Source organism: Gossypium arboreum, chromosome 2, assembly GCF_025698485.1.
Source record: "Gossypium arboreum isolate Shixiya-1 chromosome 2, ASM2569848v2, whole genome shotgun sequence".
NCBI lineage: Eukaryota > Viridiplantae > Streptophyta > Magnoliopsida > Malvales > Malvaceae > Gossypium > Gossypium arboreum.
This window is the reverse complement of record NC_069071.1, coordinates 66074155-66098424: the sequence shown is the minus strand read 5'-3', so window position 1 is coordinate 66098424 and position 24270 is coordinate 66074155. Positions and strand designations below refer to the sequence as shown.

At 37.1% G+C, this 24270-nt stretch overlaps 1 pseudogene; it reads left to right on the top strand.

The window, feature by feature from the left end:
• The window catches only part of LOC108466201 (small ribosomal subunit biogenesis GTPase RsgA 1, mitochondrial-like), a 62886-nt pseudogene that overhangs the window by 10369 nt on the left and 28247 nt on the right, over positions 1-24270 (top strand).

Sequence of the window (24270 nt, the reverse complement as noted above, 5' to 3'; positions counted from 1 at the left end):
TATAGCAAAGAGTTCTTTTTCAATTACTGTGTAATTAAGTTGGGCTCCTGTCAAAGTTCTACTTGCATAGTATATCGAATGAAACACTTTGTTTCTTCTTTGACCCATGACAGCTTCAACGATAAAAATCACTTGTGTCATACATCAACTCAAACGGTGAGTTCCAACTAGGTGTAACGATTATTAAGGTTGAGATTAACTAACTTTTTAACTCTTCAAAAGCTTCCAAACATGCTTTATTAAACTAAACAATGGTGTCTTTCTCTAATAACATACACAGAGGCTTGGAAATTTTTGAAAATTTTTTAATAAACATTCGATAAAAATCGGCATGGCCTAAAAAACTTCAAACTCCTTTCACACTAACTAGATGTCGTAATTTTTCAATTTCATCCACCTTCACTTTATCAACTTCAATCCCGCTTCTGGAAATTTTATGTCCTAAGACAATTCCCTCCTTCACCATAAAATAACATGTCTCCCAATGAAGGACAAGATTTGTCTCTTCGCATCTCTTTAGTACCTTAGCCAAATTACTCAAATAAATATCGTAAGTGTTACAAAAAAAATCATCCATGAAAACCTTAACAAAATTTTCTACCATATCAGTAAATATTGCCATCATGCATCACTAAAATGTGGCAGGTGCATTACATAAACTGAAAGGCATTCACCTAAAAGCAAATGATACCGTACATACAAGTAAAAAGTCATTTTGTATTGGTCTTTTAGGACTACAACTATTTGGTTATATCCCAAATATCCATCTAAGAAACCATAAAATTTGTTACCTGCCATTCATTCCAACATCTGATCCATAAAAGGTAGCGAAAAATGGTCCTTTCGCGTGGCTTTGTTCAATTTTCTATAGTCAATACAGATTCTCCAACCCGTGGTCATTCTCGTTGTGATTAACTCGTTTCGCTCATTCTCAACAATCTTGATTCCACCTTTCTTTGGTACACATTGTATCGGACTTACCTATGAACTATCTGAGATGGGGTAAGATAATTCCCGCATCTAACCATTTGATAACTTCTTTTCAAACTATCTCTTTCATTATTGGATTGACTCTCCTGTTCCCATTGATTCTTCCTCTTTCGCCTTCATCTAGGATAATCTTATGCATATAGAAGGACAGGCTTATTTCTTGAATATCAGCTATGGTCCAACCAATCACCTTTTTAAATTTCTTTAAAACTTTGATCAACTGATCCTCTTGGTGTTCTGTTCGTTCTGTTGAAACAATCACAGGCAAAGTAGAACAGTTACCCAAATAAACATGTTTCAAATAGGAAGGAAGTACCTTAAGTTCGAGTTTGGGTGGTTCCTTGATTGATAACTTTGGTTGTGCGAATTCTTGAGCTTCCAACTCTAATGGTTCAAATCGAGCTGGTTGAACATAGTTCTTCAGATTGGCTTCCATCAAAGCCATATTTTCATTACCTTCTCTATTTTCTAATGGTTCAGTCCTAAGGTGTTCTCCAATGGGTCTTCTACAAAATTATTCTCCCATTCCATAAAAACTAAGATTTCTAACTCCTCCACCACTGAACATTCCTTCGTCGGATCGGGAAATTTCATTTCATTAAGAACATTAAATGTTACCTGATCATCTTGAACTCTTATGGTGAGTTCACCTTTTATATTGTCTCTTAATAATTTTCCTTTGGCTAGGAAATGTCTCCCTAGGATGATCGACACTTCCTTATCTACTTCAAAACATAAGGCAATGAAATTAACAGGAAAAATAAATTTATCTACATGTACCAAAACATCCTCGATCTTTCCTTCTAGGTATGCCAAAGATCGATCGCCATTTGAAATGTCATAGTTGTGGGTCTTACTCCACCTATTCCCAACAGCTTGAAAATAGGGTATAGTAAAGCTTCTAGGGTCCTTCAGTTTAAGAGGTAGCTTGTTCCGTAATAACGCACTACACTCCTTCGTTACTGCTACTGTAACACCCTTAACTCGTATCCGTTCCCAGACTAGGGTTATGAGGCATTACTGGACATATTGGAACATTTAATAATCAATTCACAAATATCATCCACACATCATTGCGTCATAGTCAACATCGTTTCAAAATCCCTTTCTTAGGTCATCGAGACCTTAAACATGCTTTAGGAAGGGGTCAGAACTAAACCGAGCACATACAAAATTTCTCATAAACTTAACAAATTTTAAATGTTACATAGGTCACACGCCCGTGTGACCAGGCCGTGTACCTCACACGGCATTAGACACTCCCGTGTGTCTAAGCCATAGCTAAATAGGGCATGCATACTGACTTGTACCACATGGTCGGAGACATGCTTGTGTGCCTTGGCTATGGTCGAAAATGACTTGGGTCACATGGCTAAACACACACCCGTGTGTCTAGCCCGTGTACCCTTTGAAATGGTCACACACGCCCATGTGTCAAGGCTGTGTGCCTCACACGGCCACCAGACACGTCCGTGTGTCTAGGCCGTGCTTAAGACTGACTTTAAATTGTAGGACTACCCCAAGAGACACACGGCCGTGTAATGTAACCGTGTGTCACACATGGCCAGGACACACGCTCGTGTCTCTGCCTGTGTGGACAAAAATATGCTATTTACAAAGCCAATTTGTCACCCTTAATGGTCATCCATACAAGTCCAAAATTAAAGCACAATTGCACCATAATTTCAACCAATTTCAATCACAAAACATACTTCATTCATGTCATATAATCACCAACCAATTATCATCCAAACCAAAACATACCAAAATCACATACCAAACTCATTCATTCATACATGTCATTATCCCAATTTTTCACATCCATTTTTCATATCAAAATCATACTATTTCCATAACTAATTCAAATAACTAACTTACCAAATTGATCATTTCTCACTAAGCCAATTATGCACTTCAAAACATACCATTTCTTATCACAACTTAAATACCAAAAACTAAACCAAATAGCAACTTTAATCTAGCCATGTCACATGGCATGATATACACTTCACAAATCATATTCAAATATTTCTAGCCTATACATGTCATACTTCAAAATTCACATTTTCAAAAGGTACCAAAATAGAGTTCAATAGTGTAGTGATGATTCTCGATGATCCCTGAGCTTTCAGTAGCTTCGATATCTATAAAATAATGCAAACACACACAAAGTAAGCTTTCAAAAGCTTAGTAAGCCATATACAAATAAACTTATCATATATCACAATTATCAACAAATTCATTCATATGAATCATGGCATAACACAATAGCAAATTCATATTTCTCATTTAGCTCAATTGTTCATAATCAATTACTTGTAAATACATTACATTTCCATGTAGTTCACATATCAAAAGATCATATTCACACTCACCTTTCATTTCCAAATTCCATATACAGTTCATACGTACCTGAATCAGATATACATTCACATGGTTTTTCATTTTTCAAAATTCCCGTTGAACCGTACGAAATCAAATAGGATACATAGATAGCTCGGAAGGCTCGTACAATGCCAACGTCCAAGATATGGTCTTACATGTAATCAAATATCGATGTCACTATCCCAGACAGGGTCTTACACGAAATCAAATACGATGCCGATGTCCCAGACATGGTCTTACATGTAAATCTCAAATTGATGCCAATGTCCCAAACGTGGTCTTACACAAAATCACACATCAGAATCCTATGTCATGACATATGTATCCTAACTATTCCTATGGTTCGTACGAGACTTTTCGGACTTCGTCACATCATCGAAACTTTCTTAGATTTCTCGTTTTCAACTCAAATAGTCATTCATAACTATTAAATAGCATATAAGCAATAATAGTTCAATTCAAAACACATTTATTTATATATAGACTTTATTTAAACGGATAAAATCGACTAATCAACGACTTTCGACTTTCCTCGATCTAATTCCGTTTTCTTTGGTTCTTGATCTATATAAATTTAAATTTAAGTCTTTTACTCCAAAAATCATTCAATTCAATCCATATGCATATATTTATGGCATTTTACAAATTAGCCCTCACATTTTCACATTTTAACACTTTAGTCTCTAATTCATAAAATCACAAAATACATATAATTTCATATTACACATGTGACACCCCTAATGTGACCCTAGTCAGAGAGTGGTTTCGGGACCACGAAACCGAGTCACAAGAATAATTAGGTGTTATATTCCGTGCTTATTGTATGTGGAATTTGTATGCGTAAATATTTCGTGTCTCGATTTTTATTAATTAGGTGCAAATTTATAAGAAAGGACCCATGTGCTAGGACTTGAAAATGTGATAGGTGTATTTTTAAGTGGCCTAATAATGCATGAAGTGAAATAAATGGAGTTGCATGTCAATTATCCCATTTCCTAAGGTGGATGGCGGCCATGACAAATTATGGGCAAGGGAAACATGTTCCCAACATGTTTTACTAATGGATGATGTTAGAAATAATAAAATAAGAGTATGGAAAAAAAAATTAGTGTTAGTAGGATGAGAAACAAAAAAAAAAAAAGTGTTCATCTTTCTCCATAGGCTTGGCCGAATATCCTAAAGAAAGAAAAGAAAAAAATTTGTTCATCCTTTCTCATCTTCTTGGCCGAAAATACTAAGGGAAAAGGGGGAGGATTTTTGCTTCATGCTTGGGTTGGAAGAGATCTAGAAGGAGATTTGGCTAAGTTTGCATTAAGATTAAGGTACGTATGAGGTTGTGTTGGGAGTTTCATGCATGTTTTGGTTGCTAACTTGATGTGTATGTTAGCCATGGCTCAAATCTTTGTTATGCCATGGAAATGGTATTTGGCCAAAGTTGTTATGGTGATAAAGCCATTTTATGCTAAGTGTGAAGCTTGATGATGATGCATGCAATGATGGATTGTCTACTCTTGAGTAAGATTTTGAGTTTTCTTTTTGTTTAATCATGATTGAAGTTGAAAAGGGGCATGATTGTCATATTCGGCCATGATGCATTCATGAGCATGGTTCATGCTTCTTGCATGTTAGTTAAAATTTGTATTTTGGATGGCTATGGACACCTTGAAATTCGGCCATGCTCATATATGTATATATATATGATTGCACATTATGTTTTGGGCTATGAAGTAAGTGATGAATATGTTTGTTTAAAGAAGAAGATGTTGAAGAATGCTTGTGAAATTGCAAGCACATTCGGCTTAGCACACATATGAGTGCTTGATGCTATATTATAAGTTTTGAGCTACAATATGCAAAGCATTAACTAGTAAATGCATGCTGTTTTGTGAGGTATTAAGTGCCAAATTGGCCTCAACATGTACATGAATATTCGGCCTTGGGTAGCCTATTGAAGGCCTTAGCATTTCCTTGATGCTCGAATAAATTGTATTGAATTGCTTGATGTAGAATAAAATGTGCATGACCATTGTGTATTCAAGCTAAAGGGTGGCCATATGACCATTTAAACTCCTTGTCATATTCGCCATAAGCTAGCACAATGAGGTTTTAATAAATTGAATTTGTTTGAATTAGCTCAAGAGCTTAGAGGGCCACAATTGGACAAGGGAAGGAGAAAGTGATCGAATAGCCAAAAAAAGCCGTTCGACAACATCCGAGGTAAGTCCTCAAGAAGTGACCCTACTTGAATTATGTGAAATAAAGTATGGATGTGTATTGATTATTGATTATGTGTGCATGAGTATTTGAATTCTACCCGGCTAAGTCCCAAGGCGAATATGCTTGTGACTATAATTGCGTTTGAGCCTTAATAACTAAAATGAAATATGTATGTCCAATGATAATTGATGTATGTGTTCATGGAAATTGAATGATATCCGGCTAAATCAAGACAATTATGCTGGAAATTATATCCGGTTAAGACCCAAAGGCAATTGTGCTAGTGGCTACATCCGGCTAAGACCAAGGCATTCGTGCGAGACATTCTATCCGGGCTAAGACCAAGGCATTTGTGCACATGGTTATATCCGGTTATATTCAAGAATCTTGGGCTGGAGGTGAGTGTTGGTTGCTGTAATAAATTCAATGAGTACACTCGAAAAGCCCAAAGAATGAGGTATGCGTTTATATGTGCATTGGAAAGTCGACATGTTTGAGCAACATTCGCTCAATCGACTAATGAATTTCAGTTATTGAATTGATTGATACTTTGTGAAATTATATAATGATGAAGTGTGAAGTAAGAATATGTATTAATGAAATGATGCATTTGGCTATGTGAATGTATTGCTATAATTAGAGTTGATTATATTCCTTGAGACTTACTAAGCATAAAAATGCTTACCCGTTGCTTTGGCTCTCGCTTTTCTAGATTTCGCTCAAGCAATCGGATTTGGGATCGTTGAAGTCGAAGTCATCCACACTATCAAGCCTCCATTTTGGTATAAATTTTGGTTGAACTTGAAATGGCATGTATAGGACTACCCTTGTTGGTTAAATATGTTGTGATGTATATATATACGGCCATGCGAAAATGGCTCAAAAAGGAAGCATGAACTTAGACTATTTGTGGTTTGTATGTATATATTTGGTGTCATGATGTGGCTATGGATTGGAAATGGGAATGTTGGTCACATGATCAGCCATTGGCATGGTTAAAATGATCATATATGAACCTATGTATGGCAAGACTAGTTGGTTCATGGAGACTACCAAATAGGTAAGACCTACCTTAAAAACAGATGCTGCCAGCTGCAGTGACGTGAATGTGAAAAATCACCAAAATTTGTAGGAATGGTATTAAATAGTGAATAAGCTATGTAAATGAACCTTGATGAGTCTATTTTCATATGGAAGAAACGAAATGGTCATAGGAGTTACATGTTAAGAGATATTAAGGCTATTGTGAGACAGGGCTAGAACGGTTTCTGGGTGCCCTGTCGCAACTTTAAAAATTTGCTATAAATTATCCAGAAAGAATTAGGAGTCATGCCTTATATTTACAGATTCCATTTTGAGTTTAGTTTCATTAGAAACAAACGGCACCAGAATTAAAGTCCTGTACAGTGAGATATTCAAGTTGTAATGCGCGAAGGTCAGAGCAGTCGATCCCTGTAACATGGGTGACTTTAACTAATAAACTGTACCAATTGGCCCGACCAAAAATTCTAGAAATAAATCCATGGATGGATATATGAGTCTAAATTCAGGAAAAATTTACGAAACCAGTTTCCGAGTTTTGAAACTTGAGATATGATTTTTAAGGCGACGGTGACGCAGTTTTCCAGCCTGACTGGAAATGTCAAATTGGTGCGCAAAACATGTGAACTTGGCTTGTTAACCCCTCGTGTCGACAATCGACGATGGTCTCGGGTTCGGGTGTTACAATTTTATTGGTATCGAGCCACGGTTTAGTCGATTCTAGGACTACCGTGATGTGTTTGGGGTCTAGCTATACATGCCATTAAATGATGAATCGATAGTGTGGTGATTTCTGACAATTTGACTTTGTGTTTGTTTATAGCAATGGATCCCGATCCCAACCGAGTGATAGCTGATGATGTGGAGAGTGTGGCGCTGCTCCCGCGCAGGGGGACAGCGCCGGGACTCTCAACCTATGGCCAGCAATCCTAATGACGAGGCTAGGCAAGCCTTTTATAGTGTGATGAACGAATGGTTTAATCAATACATTCGAACTAACACGGCTGTTCCACAACCTCTATTCCCGACAAATGCAACCTCCGCACCTACAATACCCCCGGTGACTGACCAAATAAGGTCAAGTAAGCCCCCAGTCGATAGGATTCGAAAACATGGGGCCACTGAATTTAAGGCGACGGATGATGATGATGCCGAGCGAGCTGAATTTTGGTTGGATAACACTATCCGGGTGCTCGATAAGCTATCCTGTACACCCGATGAGTGCTTAAAGTGTACCATCTCCTTGCTACGTGAGTCCGCCTACTATTGGTGGAGTACTCTGACTTCTGTGGTGCCTAGAGGGCAAGTGACTTGGGAATTCTTTCAAACTGAGTTCTGAACAAAATATATTAGTCAGAGATTCATCGACCAAAAGCGAAGGAATTCCTTGATCTTAAGCAAGGTTCGATGTCGATTCACATCTACTGAACGAAAATTTGTGAGGCTTAGCTGGTACGCATACGAGAATGCATTTCGTCCAAAGCCATTATGTAAACGCTTCAAGGATGGGCTGAATGATGATATAAGGATGTTCGTTGGCATTCTCGAGATCGAGAGTTCGTAGTACTTGTTGAGCGAGCTTGTAAAGTCAAGAGCTTAGAAAGGAGAATCAAAAAGTTGATGTGGGAACTGGAGAATTTCGAAAAAGGTCCTCGGAAAAGTCTCTTCAACAAGCATCGAAGAGATTTCGAGATAATGTGAGCCGATCTAGAGGCGTTTCGGGCTTTTCTAGACGAGGACGCGATCGACCCCCTGTGACCACACGAGTCACTTCGATCGCCAGTGGTGGAAATGATCGTCGAGAGAGGGCGGAGTGTCTACATTGTGGCAAATGGCATTCAGGGAGCTGTTGGTTTCGTGATCGCTCTGCTATAAGTGTGGATCGGCCGACCACTTTATGAAGGATTGCCCGAGGATGCTTGAATGTAATGTAAGTCGAGTGGAAACCCGGGTGCTACCATCGCTCGAGGTAGGCCACCTAGAAATTTGGGCAATGTCGTTGGCGGCGGAGAGGATCTAGAGATGCTACCATCGATCTCGAGGCTCGTGCTCTGCTAGGACTTATGCCATACGCGCACGCGAGGATCTTTGCTTCTCCGGATGTCATTACCGGTACTTTCACTCTTTTCAATACAAATGTGATTGCTTTGATTGACCTGGTTCTACTCATTCATATATATGTGAAACCTTAGCATCCAAGAAGACTTTGCCTATTGAGTCTCATCGAGTTTGTAATTCGGTGTCAAACCCTTGGGTCATTACGTCTTTGGTCAACAAAGTGTGCAAGAAAAGACCCTAGTGTTCCGAGGTTCTTGTTTTCCGCGGACTTGATGCTTTTGTCGTTCGATGAGTTCGACGTTATTCTTGGTTTGGATTGGTTGACCATGCACGATGCGGTTGTAAATTGCAAGAGCAAGACTATCGATTTGAAGAGCGCGAATAACAAGATAATCTGGGTTGAGTCTACGGACTTAAAAGAGTTGCCACCGTAATATCGTGATGTTGGCCCGAAATATGTAAGAAAAGGGTGCGGCGTACCTTGCGACGTGCTTTCGATGACAAGGAATCGAAAAGAAACCCGAATCTGTGCCGTGGTTGGTGAATACCGGATGTTTTCCCAAGAATTGCGGGTTTACCACTGTTCGGAGATAGAATTTGGCATCAAATTGGTACCGGTACCACTCAATTTCGATAGCTCCGTATCGTATGGCACCAACGGAATTAAAGGAGTTGAAAGCTCGGTTGCAAGAATTGGTGGATAGAGGTTTTGCTCGCCTGAGTTTTTCGCCTTGGGTGCGCCGGTGTTGTTCGTGAAGAAGAAGGATGGAACCATGCGGTACGTGCATCGACTATCGTCGACTTAATAAAGCGACGATAAAGAACAAATATCCGTTGCCACGTATTGATGACTTGTTCGATCAACTGAAGGGAGCCTCGGTGTTCTCGAAAATAGATTTGAGATCGGGCTATTATCAATTGCGAATCCGAGATTCGGATGTGCCCAAGACGCCTTGAGCGAGATATGGTCACTATGAGTTCCTAGTGATGCCGTTTGGGCTCACTAATGCCCTATGGTATTTATGGATTTAATGAATCGGATCTTGAGACCATATTTGGATCGATTCGTAGTCGTGTTCATTGATGACATCTTGGTCTATTCAAGAAATGAGACCGAACATCTTTGAACACCGCGGTTAGTCTTTGCAAATTTTACGGGATAAGCAATTATATGCTAAGTTCAACAAGTGTGAGTTACGGTTAAGAGAGGTTAGCTTCTTGGGTCATGTGGTATCCGCGACGGTATTCGAGTCGACCGAATAAAATTTTAGCCATACTCAATTGGAAGCCTCCAGAAATATTCTTGAGGTTCAAGCTTTTGGGGCTTCTTTGGTTATTACCGACGATTTGTAAAGGCTTCTCAACGATAGCCACGCCAATGACGGCTACTCCAAAAGGATGTTAAGTTCGAATGGACGGAGAAATGCCAAAAAGTTTCGATCAACTGAAAACTTATTTGATGAAGCCCCAATTCTAGTGCAACCCGAGTCCGCAAAGAGTTTGTCATCTATAGCGACGCCTCCCTACTTGGGTTAGGTTGCGTATTAATGCAAGAAGGTCGAGTTGTGGCCTGTCGTCGAGGCAATTAAAGCCACATGAGAAAAATTATCCGACTCATGATCTCGAATTGGCGCCATCGTGTTCGCCTTTAAAGATTTGGCGACATTATTTATTTGGTGAAAGGTGCCATGTGTACTTCGGATCACAAAAGTCTCAAATATTTGATGACCCAAAGAGACTTAAATCTGCGACAAAGACGTTGGCTCGAGTGTTAAAGGATTACGAGCTGGTCATTGACTATCACCGGGAAAGGCGAATGTGGTTGCGGATGCCTTGAGTCGTAAATCATTATTCGCTTTCTGAGCGATGAGCGTGCACTTGTGCATTCGATCGATAGTGTATTAGTAGCTGAATTGAAAGCCAAACCACTTGTTGATACATCAAATTCGAGAAGCTCGTAAAGTCGACGACGAGTTGGTCGCAAAACGGCCGAGTGTGTGCGAACAAGGACTCGAATTTCAAATCGATGATGACGATTGTTTGAGGTTCAAAAGTCATCTGTGTGTTCCAAAGAATTGAACTCATTTCGATAATTCGAATGAAGCCCATTGTAGCCGAATGGCAATCCACCGGGAGTACGAAGATGTACAATGATTTGAAACGTCGGTTTTGGTGGCATGGTATGAAGCGAGACATCTCCGACTTTGTTTGAGATGTTTAATATGCCAACAAGTGAAAGCGGAACATCGGTGCCTTGAGATTACTTCACCAATTACGATACCCGAGTGGAAATGGGATCGAGTCACAATGGACTTTGTATCCGGACCGCCATTGTCGCAAGTAAGAAGGATGCGGTTTGGGTCGTGGTAGATAGATTGACTAAGTCGGCCCACTTTATCCCCGTCGTCTGAATTTTTCAATGGACAAACTAGCCGAATTGTACGTTTCTCGGTTGTGAGATTACACGGGTGCCTATTTCCATCGTGTCGGATAGAGATCCGAGATTTACCTCGCGATTTTGGAAAAAGTTGCAAGAAGCTTTGGGTACCAAGTTGCATTTCAAAGACCGCCTTTCACCCCCAAACCGATGGTCAATCCGGCGGATAATTCGGATACTTGAGGATATGTTAAGATGTTGCGTCCTCGAGTTTAGTGGTTCATGGGAACGGTATTTGCCGTTGATTGAATTCACTTACAACAACGACTTTCAATCAAGTATTAAGATGGCACCCTACGAGGCTTTATGCGGTTGTAAATGCCGTACACCATTGTTTTGGACCGAGCTTGGTGAAAGCAAGATTTTCGGGTGGATTTGATTAGAGATCTTTGATGAAAGTGAAAGTAATCCGTGAAAGTCTCAAGATAGCCTCCGATCGTCGAAGTCGTCGCGGATCTGAAGCATAAGGATATCGAGTATCGGTGGGTGATAAAGTGTTTCTCAAGGTATCGCCTTGGAAAAAGATACTCGATTCGGTAGTAAGGGCAAGTTAAGCCCGAGGTTCATTGGGCCATATGAGATATCCGAAGCGAGTCGGTCCAGTGGCATATCGTTTGATTTTGCCCCGAACTCAAAAAGGTTCACGATGTCTTTCATGTTTCGATGCTTGACGCTATAGATCCGATCCATCGCACGTGATTAGTCCATCGAAATGGAAATCCAAGCTAATATGAGTTATGAGGAAGAACCGATTCGTATCCTATCACGAAGTGAAAGAGTTACTGAAACAAGCGGGTTCCGCTAGTGAAAGTGTTATGGCTCAAGCACGGGATAGAAGAAGCTACTTGGGAGACCGAGAACTCTATGAGAGAGCGATATCCAAACCTATTTACGGTAAGATTTTCGGGACGAAAATCTCTTAAGTGGGGAGAGTTGTGACACCCTAATGTGACCCTAGTCGGAGAGTGGTTTGGGACCACGAAACCGAGTTACAAGAATAATTAGGTGTTATATTCCGTGCTTATTGTATGTGGAATTTGTATGCGTAAATATTTCGTGTCTCGATTTTTATTAATTAGGTGCAAATTTATAAGAAAGGACCCATGTGCTAGGACTTGAAAATGTGATAGGTGTATTTTAAGTGGCCTAATAATGCATGAAGTGAAATAAATGGAGTTGCATGTCAATTATCCCATTTCCTAAGGTGGATGGCGGCCATGACAAATTATGGGCAAGGGAAACATGTTCCCAACATGTTTTACTAATGGATGATGTTAGAAATAATAAAATAAGAGTATGGAAAAAAAATTAGTGTTAGTAGGATGAGAAACAAAAAAAAAAAAAGTGTTCATCTTTCTCCATAGGCTTGGCGAATATCCTAAAGAAAGAAAAGAAAAAATTTGTTCATCCTTTCTCATCTTCTTGGCGAAAATACTAAGGGAAAAGGGGAGGATTTTTGCTTCATGCTTGGGTTGGAAGAGATCTAGAAGGAGATTTGGCTAAGTTTGCATCAAGTTTAAGGTACGTATGAGGTTGTGTTGGGAGTTTCATGCATGTTTTGGTTGCTAACTTGATGTGCATGTTAGCCATGGCTCAAATCTTTGTTATGCCATGGAAATGGTATTTGGCCAAAGTTGTTATGGTGATAAAGCCATTGCATGCTAAGTGTGAAGCTTGATGATGATGCATGCAATGATGGATTGTCTACTCTTGAGTAAGATTTTGAGTTTTCTTTTGTTTAATCATGATTGAAGTTGAAAAGGGGCATGACTGTCATATTCGGCCATGATGCATTCATGAGCATGGTTCATGCTTCTTGCATGTTAGTTAAAATTTGTATTTTGGATGGCTATGGACACCTTGAAATTGCCATGCTCATATATGTATATATATATGATTGCACATTATGTTTTGGGCTATGAAGTAAGTGATGAATATGTTTGTTTAAAGAAGAAGATGTTGAAGAATGCTTGTGAAATTGCAAGCACATTCGCCTAGCACACATATGAGTGCTTGATGCTATATTATAAGTTTTGAGCTACAATATGCAAAGCATTAACTAGTAAATGCATGCTGTTTTTGTGAGGTATTAAGTGCCAAATTGGCCTCAACATGTACATGAATATTCGCCTTGGGTAGCCTATTGAAGGCCTTAGCATTTCCTTGACGCTCGAATAAATTGTATTGAATTGCTTGATGTAGAATAAAATGTGCATGACCATTGTGTATTCAAGCTAAAGGGTGGCCATATGACCATTTAAACTCCTTGTCATATTCGCCATAAGCTAGCACAATGAGGTTTTAATAAATTGAATTTGTTTGAATTAGCTCAAGAGCTTAGAGGGCCACAATTGGACAAGGGAAGGAGAAAGTGATCGAATAGCCAAAAAAAGCCGTTCGACAACATCCGAGGTAAGTCCTCAAGAAGTGACCCTACTTGAATTATGTGAAATAAAGTATGGATGTGTATTGATTATTGATTATGTGTGCATGAGTATTTGAATTCTACCCGGGCTAAGTCCCGGCGAATATGCTTGTGACTATAATTGCGTTTGAGCCTTAGTAACTAAAAATGAAATATGTATGTCCAATGATAATTGATGTATGTGTTCATGGAAATTGAATGATATCCGGGCTAAATCCGAAGACAATTATGCTGGAAATTATATCCGGTTAAGACCCAAAGGCAATTGTGCTAGTGGCTACATCCGGCTAAGACCGAAGGCATTCGTGCGAGACATTCTATCCGGGCTAAGACCAAGGCATTTGTGCACATGGTTATATCCGGTTATATTCAAGAATCTTGGGCTGGAGGTGAGTGTTGGTTGCTGTAATAAATTCAATGAGTACACTCGAAAAGCCCAAAGAATGAGGTACGTTTATATGTGCATTGGAAAGTCGACATGTTTGAGCAACATTCGCTCAATCGACTAATGAATTTCAGTTATTGAATTGATTGATACTTTGTGAAATTATATAATGATGAAGTGTGAAGTAAGAATGTGTATTAATGAAATGATGCATTTGGCTATGTGAATGTATTGCTGTAATTAGAGTTGATTATATTCCTTGAGACTTACTAAGCATAAAATGCTTACCCGTTGCTTTGGCTCTCGGTTTTCTAGATTTCGCTCAAGCAATCGGATTTGGGATCGTTGAAGTCGAAGTCATCCACACTATCAAGCCTCCATTTTGGTATAAATTTTGGTTGAACTTGAAATGGCATGTATAGGACTACCCTTGTTGGTTAAATATGTTGTGATGTATATATGTACGGCCATGCGAAAATGGCTCGAAAAGGAAGCATGAACTTAGACTATTTGTGGTTTGTATGTATATATTTGGTGTCATGATGTGGCTATGGATTGGAAATGGGAATGTTGGTCACATGATCAGCCATTGGCATGGTTAAAATGATCATATATGAACCTATGTATGGCAAGACTAGTTGGTTCATGGAGACTACCAAATAGGTAAGACCTACCTTAAAAACAGATGCTGCCAGCTGCAGTGACGTGAATGTGAAAAATCACCAAAATTTGTAGGAATGGTATTAAATAGTGAATAAGCTATGTAAATGAACCTTGATGAGTCTATTTTCATATGGAAGAAACGAAATGGTCATAGGAGTTACATGTTAAGAGATATTAAGGCTGATATTAAGGCTATTGTGAGACAGGGCCAGAACGGTTTCTGGGTGCCCTGTCGCAACTTTAAAAATTTTCTATAAATTATCCAGAAAGAATTAGGAGTCATGCCTTATATGTACAGATTCCATTTTGAGTCTAGTTTCATTAGAAACAAACGGCACCAGAATTAAAGTCCTGTACAGTGAGATATTCAAGTTGTAACGCGCGAAGGTCAGAGCAGTCGATCCCTGTAACATGGGTGACTTTAACTAATAAACTGTACCAATTGGCCCGACCAAAAATTCTAGAAATAAATCCATGGATGGATATATGAGTCTAAATTCAGGGAAAATTTACGAAACCAGTTTCCGAGTTTTGAAACTCGAGATATGATTTTTAAGACGACGGTGACGCAGTTTTCCAGCCTGACTGGAAATGTCAAATTGGTGGGCAAAACATGTGAACTTGGCTTGTTAACCCCTCGTGTCCGACACCGACGATGGTCTCGGGTTCGGGGTGGTACAACACATGCTAGGCCAAATTTTCATATAGTCTCTAGCACCCCATAACTTTCACTTATTTCACATTTTAACCCTTCAATTTCTCATTTTCACAAATTAGCCCATAATAATAAAATTCATCAAAAATCCCAATACAAAACATATTAACCCAACACATATATTTTATTTTTCATCATCAAACCAAAAAAATCTCAAGCTATCAACAATGGAAAATCAAAAAATCCACAACCAATTCAAAAATTCAAGCATGGGCTAGCTAGAACATGAAGCAACGATCACAAAAACGGAAAAATCATCGAAAACGGAACAAAAACGGACTTTTAATTAAGCATGAACATGGTCGAACCCTAAAAACACCTTCAAGCTTTATTTTTTTCTTCAAAGTTGGCAATAAGGTTGATGATAACACATAATTTTAATTTGGTTTTATTCAATATGACTTAATTAACCAATTTACAATTTTAACCTTGGTTATAAACATATAAAATCAATTAATGGATGACCATTAATGTCCATTAACACTATCTAAGGTCTAATTTCATTATAAGGACCTCTCAATTATAAAGACACATCAATTCGGCCATTATTCAAATAGAAGGACAATTTTGCATTTTCTGCGATTTAGTCCTTTCTCAGAATTCGACACACAAACGACAAAATTAAATCACGAAATTTTACAGATATCAATTCATATATTATAAGCACGGAAAATAATAATAAAATATTTTTTTGACTCAGATTTGTTGTCTCAAAACACTATTCCGACTAAGGTCTAAACCGGGCTGTTACAGCTACAATCTCGTACTTACTAAGTCTCTTCTTCTTAGATAGAATGTCTTTCATAAACTTGATATAATTAGGCATTTATCATAAAGCCTCCACCAATGGTATGTTGATGTGAATTTGATTTAGAATTTCCAAAAACTTCTTCAGTTGCACCTCTTGTTTCTGCTTATATGGCTGGAACCTTTGAGGATATGTAGGTGATGGAACTTTTGGTTGGACTGGACAACTTTTATGATGAGATAAATCTGCATCTAAACAAGGTGTTAGTTTATCATAATTTACTACTTTAGATTTTACCTCATCAGACTTTGTAAGTTCTAGATTGCTTTGACCTTGTAAATTTCAGAATATTTAGAATGCGTGGATCGGATCAACAAGAAGTTCACACTATCTGTCAGATATTGTGGTAGATTCCCGATCTATTTAAGTCAGTCTATGTGGCATATATATAGCCGTTGAGCTAATTGTAAACAAATTGTTAAACTTTGAAGGTAAATATTTTGAATTCTCATGATGTATGATAATAAAATAAAAGTTCAGTTGTATTTTGTTCCGCATTTTAAGTTTCACGGGGCCTACCGTAATATGGGGTATTTACGGAATAGTCTACCAATTTAAAGTATCCGCAAGAAATATTTCAAATTCAATGTCCACCTTACTTTTTGAATTAGGGGTATCCACGGAATAATCCGCAGTTTAATCATTTGAAATTTTGTGCGTGGTAGAAATGATCCGCCGAAGCGATCTGTCATCTTTTGGTCCACGGTAGGATCCGCCACGAACGTTAAAAGCATGTGTATGTGTTTGTGAGTTCGCGTAGTAACATCCTGTGACTCGGGTTTGACGACCGGACCGAACCAAACAATAGGTATTACACTGAGGTCATAGGTTACTTTTTATTTTCTGTTGGGGTTATGTTTCATACAAGGTTAAGGCCCTCGTCTACTTCCTTCATTTTGGTTTTTTTTGGGTTGGTGGCCTTGATAACCTTTGTTTATATTAAAATTTGTTTCCCGACTAATGTAATTCTTTTCCTTATGAAATGAAACTTAAACCTTGACCCTAAAAAATTATATAATATAACAAAAAAATTATATTAAACTAAACTCAAATTTTAAATATTAAATTTTAAATTCAACCAAATAATACTTTTGCTCAAATTCTTTGAAACAATCTTAAATCAATTGGAATGCATTAATCTTTACCCATATAATAATTGCTTCAAATTTATGTTAGAGGTAGCTAGGGTTTTAGTCTCCAAGACTTCCATCTTATCTGCTATAAAGTGCATTTATTAAGGAAGATTTTTAGATATTATAAACATGTTTGGCAACATATATTAAAAATACATAACGTGTAACCATTTCTTTTTAATTCGATTTATGAAATTAAAAATGTAGATGAATCGGTCAAACACATGGGCTTTGTTGAATATGGTTCACTAGTTTTTGTTTGACTGCAATCTCTAATCCTTTGCTGATTCATCACATCAAAGATTGGGAATTTGATTCTTATCCTGATGACCACTAAACCAATGCAATTTCTTTATTATATTTTCTAACTCTATGATTTTTCTCAACCTATCAAGTTATTTTCTAGCTTATATATTAATCTAAATTACTGTTGGAATCAAATAAATCAATTTAAAAATTAATTTAACTGATATCAAAAAATTGGAGAAGGATTTAACGGATACAAATTTAATTGAATCGATAAAAAATCAATTAATTCGAGTAAAAGTAATCGATTAAAAAAGTAGTTTGAACTGATTTAAACTAGTTTAAATATTTAATTTTTTTATTATAATTTATAAAACGAGTCTTTTTTGTGTGTGTTTATTATTGTGATTTTTCTATTTTTCAACTAATTTTTTTAGTTTTTATTTATTTATTTTACAATAATAAAACAAATGATGCTAAAAACCAAGAATATTGTGTAAAGGCTAACCCCGTTTACCCTTTCTTAAGACAAAATCAAAGTTTTGATGTGGATTAATGACTCTTTGGCACGTCAAGAGGCCTTCTTACATGCAAATTGCAACAAAGTCGAAAGTATAAAAAATACAATAGACGTATGGATGGAGTTGAAGTTTACTCTTTTTAAGTTTCACAATCTATCAATTTGGCTTAATTTTATATTTAACATACTGACTCTGATTTCTCAATTCCAGTTGACATATTTTCAGGTAATATATATTTGTATTTTAATATATTATTGAATCTACTTAGAATTTATAATTTATACGCTACCAATAAGCATATTTTGTGGAACAAAACTGTTAAATAAATTTATAGCCCAAGGTTTAGTGTTAGTTGTAAATGTAATCATGTTTAACATATTATATTTTCATATATCATACTTGCAAGAAGGAGAGGAGTTCCTTCCTATCCTGATATCCTTATATCTTAACGGCCCGAATCCATAAAACCAAATATGGCTACTGTATTGCTATTGAACCGCTTCATAGTTACTTGTACTGCTGTCCAAATGGGTATAATCAAAATTGAATCTTTGTTCACTACTCTTTTATATACTTTAATTGATTTTTTATTTTAAAAATACTACTTAATCGAGATTGTTAACCAGATAATAATAAATAAAAAGCTTAAATTCTACCATTAACTCTTCTACCATGCGTAAATTGTGAATTTTGTCTATGTATTCTAATATGATCCATCCTTGTAATTTATGAATTTTAAAATTTTAGTCCTGGCCAAACAATAACTACTAAATTCATTAAGTTTTATTATTTTCAAAATCTAATGTGATAAACATATTATCACAAATATAATACATGTCAACTTGCTATTTTCACATATTATTCATAAAGAAGTCAGTTATGGATTCAAAGACTATCATTTCCGTCAAAACTAAAATTTCGAAAAATATAGAGATTAATAAATTATCTAATTAAAAAATTAGACTGAATTTACAACTTTAGATACACTACAATACTAATAGCAAAATTTAACCACTACTATTTGGCTAGGATTTAAATTTCAAATTTTGGTAAGTACAATGACTAAAATTGGCCAATCTAGAAAGTATAGGGACTAGAATCAACAAAATTGAAGTATAAGTACTAGATTAAGAAATTATTTAGAGTACAAAATAGGTCAAATTCTATTGTTATACCATGTATTTTTCATAAATTAAGGATTTAGTACCTTTAATTAATTTTAGTTCTTGTATTTTTTGAATTGTTCTATTTTAGCACATTTACTTTTCGAATTTTGAAATTGTAGTCATGACCAAACGATAACAATTAAATTTGTTTGGTTAAATTTTGCTATAAGTCATGCATTATGTATAAAATTATAGATTTAGTTCAATGTTCAACTAGTGTCACAGGGCTAAAACTTTAGTCTGGCAATTCGTACGTCTTATTTTACAAAATAGGTGATTTTCTCGCTTCAAATGCGGCCTAAGTCAGCCTAGCTCTCAAAAAGCAAAAATTCACTATAGAATTCTCCAATGCACCGAAAATAAAACGGAAGCAACTCAAAGACAAAAGTGCAATGAAAGAACAGAAAAGAAATAGAAAGGCAACACCCACAAGGTGTTTAAGTAAATGCTTTCAAAAAAAATATTCAAAACCTTGAATAGAATATAATAAGATTCTATGGGATGATTACAAATGAGGGGGAAAGGTCTCTATTTATAGTTGAGCTCCCCCAGATCCAACTGTACAGTTTCCTTTACATCTATGGCCGAGATTAAAGCCTATCTAAAATTGATTTCTTAAGATATTTACATGATCCTTTAACATTACAAAATCAAATCTTACCAGATTAAATATATTCTAAGATTACTTCCCTTATACACCATGGTAGCGCTAATTTTCCTTAAGTGCTTCACTTAAACACCAAGGTTTCAAATAAATGAGCTTCTCTTAATGTTTTACGAATTGGGCTAGTTCAAGTGGGTCAAATGAGCCCCATTTTATCAATTGACTTATGTGGGATGTTCCGTGTGCATTCGCCACGGGCTTTGATCCGCAACCCTTGGCATTTTCCTTTACCCATTCTTGCAACGCCTTCATTGGGTCCTCGGAATGACACTTATTTAACTCACCTTGAAACTTTCTCGATCCCTCGGTTGATTCCCAACTAGTCTCTTTGTCAAGTAGTTTTTCCCTTCAAAAAATTTACTTCGGCTTCCGTCATTGCCTAACTTGAACCTTTCCTCTCATTTGTACATATTGTTCGCAAAAGCTTGTCGCTTACTTGTTACATTGGGGCTTACCTCGACCAGAATCCTCTTGATTCGCACAAATAGACTTCGACACACCCATATTAAACATCGAATTACCCTTGAGTATTCCCCCCAACTCTAGTTTGTAAGTTATTCGGCTTACCCACTTCAGAATTTAGAAAGGTATCCTATATCTTTGTCAAGTCAACGGTAAGTCATAACGAAAAACACTAGATAAGTGTTTGAGATGTACTTTGCTCGTTACATTTACTCTTTCTAACTACCTAGTTTGCATCACCATTTTTACCCCAAAGTTTGATGTACAACCCACTTCGCTCGTAGGTGGTAGCCCCACTAATAACTAAACATTATTCACATATATTTGCCCACCATTAGAATTTTCAAGGGGTTTTTAAAACTCCAATCTACCAAGTCGATGTTCTTTCCACACAGAATATCCTTGGCTGGTTGGATTGTTGATAATACATTGGTTCCACCTCTCACGTCTTGACTCACTGACACAACACATTTTTTTTTGTCGAGTATCTAAGATACATATGCAATTGGCAAAAGGAACCAATAGAGCATTAATCCAATCAAGAAATTTCAAGCCAAGAACAAAATCATAACCATTTAAGTGAATTAGCCCCAAGTCTTCCTTGCCCTTCCACCCATCGATTTGTAACTCAATTCCTTCTACTATTCCCATAGTTAGTACCTCTTTGAAATTTACAGTCTTAATCTTCTTATTCAATTTATAAATTGAGAGACCAAGCTTACCCATGACTTTTTCCAATATAAACAATTCTAATGCCCCCATATCAACAAGAGCATTCCTTCAGCCTACAATGTTAATGTCCAAAAACATTGACTCTTTTTTGCTTGTGATTACTCCTCACTTTAACAGAATTTAATATTATTGATCCAAGCTCCAATAACCTACCCTCATCAGGCACTACTTCCTTTTCTTTTTTGATTGAGGCAAACTTGGATTACTGTAAACAATCTCGCATTCTATGCAAACCATAAAAAGCAATTCATTGGCTTCTTCTCATTCTCTTTGACTCTCATGGTTTTGACACCACTTATGATCAAACCAAGCTTGATGGGCACATTTTTTAGCTCATCATCTTTGATGGCAGAAAACACATTTCATTCCAGACAATCCCTTACCATATGCAGACTACCACATAAGAAGTATTGTATCTCGGTATTCTTTTCCTTCGAGTTGTTGGGTTTTCCCTTCTCTTTTCATCGTTTCTAATTGCCACCATTACTGTTGATATATTCAAGTCGTCCTTCATCTTCTCCACCATTTCCCTTCTCTTTGGGCTTGGAAGACTCAAATTTGTCTTTCCTCGAAACAAGCTTGGAAAGACTGTCATGATCATAGCTTTGGACAATTCTTGAACATCTCAATATTTCAATTCTTGTTTAACCTACAACTTTAACCTATCAATGAAAAATAATGCCTTCTTCTCACTCAAATTCATTAATTAGAGCATTAGTTCCTTGAACTCCTTTACATACTCTTTAATCGTGTCTTATTACGTGAATCGATCCAACTTAGCCCAAGTCTCATTCTCGACATATTATGAGTAAAAATACTCTTTGAACTCTTTCTAGAACTCTACCCAAGTCCCAATTCTGGCCCCATCTTGCATTTTATTTGTGGACCTACTATGCCACCACAAAAAAGTGACATCAGTAAAACACATGAAAGTAGTATTTACCTTAACATCTACATCCTTGATGCCTATTGCACGTAAGTATTGCTCTAATTCCTAATAAGAAATTGTTCACTTCCTTCATGGATCTTGCCCCTTTATACTAATCCAATTTGGGGACATCAATCTTATGGCTCGATGTTGCACTTAACACCCCTTTTCCCATAGCAACTCTACACACAGCGAGCTCTCCCTCAAGCTCCTCGATTTTTGTGTTCAAAGTCATCACTGTGGCTTTGTTTTCTTCCTTTATAGCTACCATCTCAGCTTAAGAGCATCATTTTTTTTCACCAACTTACCCACTGCAGGATTGAGAAACATTTGCAACGTGTCTATATTAGAACTAAGAGCCTCTGCCATGTATTCCTTGAATTGATTTTTCATCGAGTTTAATTTATCAGTGCGTCCTTCAACTACCTTAAGTGTTTCTTTAACTTCAACCATGGATTCCTCGAGATGTACTACACGACTTCCCAAGCTGACACCATATCCTTCGATCTGATCTCTTTCCTGCCCCTCCCAACATTAGTCTCCACTGATACATTCTGCTTATCTTCTCCTTTCGTCATCTCAACTGACATCTTTGAACATTGGCTCGGATACCAATCATCATGAGGCTAAAACTTTAGTCTCGCAATTCGTGTGACTTTAGGTGATTTCCTTACTTCAAATGCTCCTAAGTCAGCTTAGCTCTCGAAAAGCGAAAATTTATTTTTGAAATTTTCCAAGGCACCGAAGCAAAGCAAAAATAAACTCGAAAGAGAAAAAAGTCATAAACGAACAGAAAGACCACAAAAAAATAGTACACGGCAAGTGTTTGAGTAAATGCTCTCAAAGTGTATTCACTAACTTTAAATAGAATGCAATGGGATTCCATGGGATGATTACAAATGAGGGGTAATACCTTTATTTATAGTTAAACTCCCCCATGCCACATCGACGATCAAGATTAAAGCCTACCTAAAATCAAGATTCTTAAGGGATTTACATGAACATTTAATATTACAAAATCAAATCTTATCAGATTAAATATCTTCTAAGATTACTTCCCACATTTACTAAGGTAGCCCTGATTTTTCTTAAGTACTTCACTTGGGCACCAAGGCTTCAAGTAGATAGGCTTCTCCACATGTTCCACGAATAAGGCCAATTGAAATGGGTCAGATGAGCTCTATTTCATCGATTGGCCTCCATGGGACATTCTGTACGCATTCGTCACGGGCTTTGATTCACGACCCGTGACACTAGATTATTCTTAGTCACTATAGTTTTCAAATTTTGAAATTTCAATCTTAATGCAAACCATAATTGTTAAATCTATCAACTTTGAAAATAGCAAAACTTAATGAATTTAATAAATATTATTTGGTTAGGACTAAAATATTAAAATATAGGGACTAAAAATTTATAAGGACTGATAACATAAATTATCCTATAAAAAAACCCTACGAATAATTTGTAGCAAAAAAAGGGCAAAGAAAGCATTGGACGCTTCCTCTATAACCCAGCGCTAACCAGAAAATAGATAAAATTTCATTTTTCATCATTATCAAATTTTGATGAATACAATTCAACAATCAATAATTTCCTCTTCTGCTCCCCATACCGGTTATTTCATTTTCTATGCTTCATTACTGATCACCCACCTCTCTCCTCCACCACCTCTTTATCCTCCTTGCCAATACCGATTTAGAAGGCCCCACTCAGACTATAATCTCATCAATGCTAAGCACGTTTTAAATTATCTTCCTCCCTCACCCCCACGCTTTCTCCTTCCCTTTCCCAATTCGAAGCCATCGACACCATCGTCGTTTCCCAAGCCAACTTCAAGTGTATCATCATCCCACCTTGTAGCAGCCCCATCGATGGAAAAGATTCTAACGTTAAGTAATTGTGCGTAGTGGAAGACATTTTAAAGAAGATAAAAAAGAAGGTTTTGGTAGGGGACAAGATGATGGTGGGGTCCACTAAATTGGTGGAACGACGTGGCGTGATCAACGATGTGTTTAAACAAAGCTCCGAGATTTTGGACCCACCCGTCGCTAATATTGATCACGTGCTCCTCCTTTTCACCATGGGACATGTAACACCCCCAGCCCATATCCCTCCCTGGAACCGGATTAAGGAGTATTACCGGAGTTTACAGATCAAACAGATAGAAATTTCAAACATTTTATATCATCAAAACAAGTTATGAAAGTATGATTTTAATCCAAATTATGAACATACCAAATCCAAATCAATTTGCCTAGTTCATGAGCACTTAAACATAAAATTAAATTCAC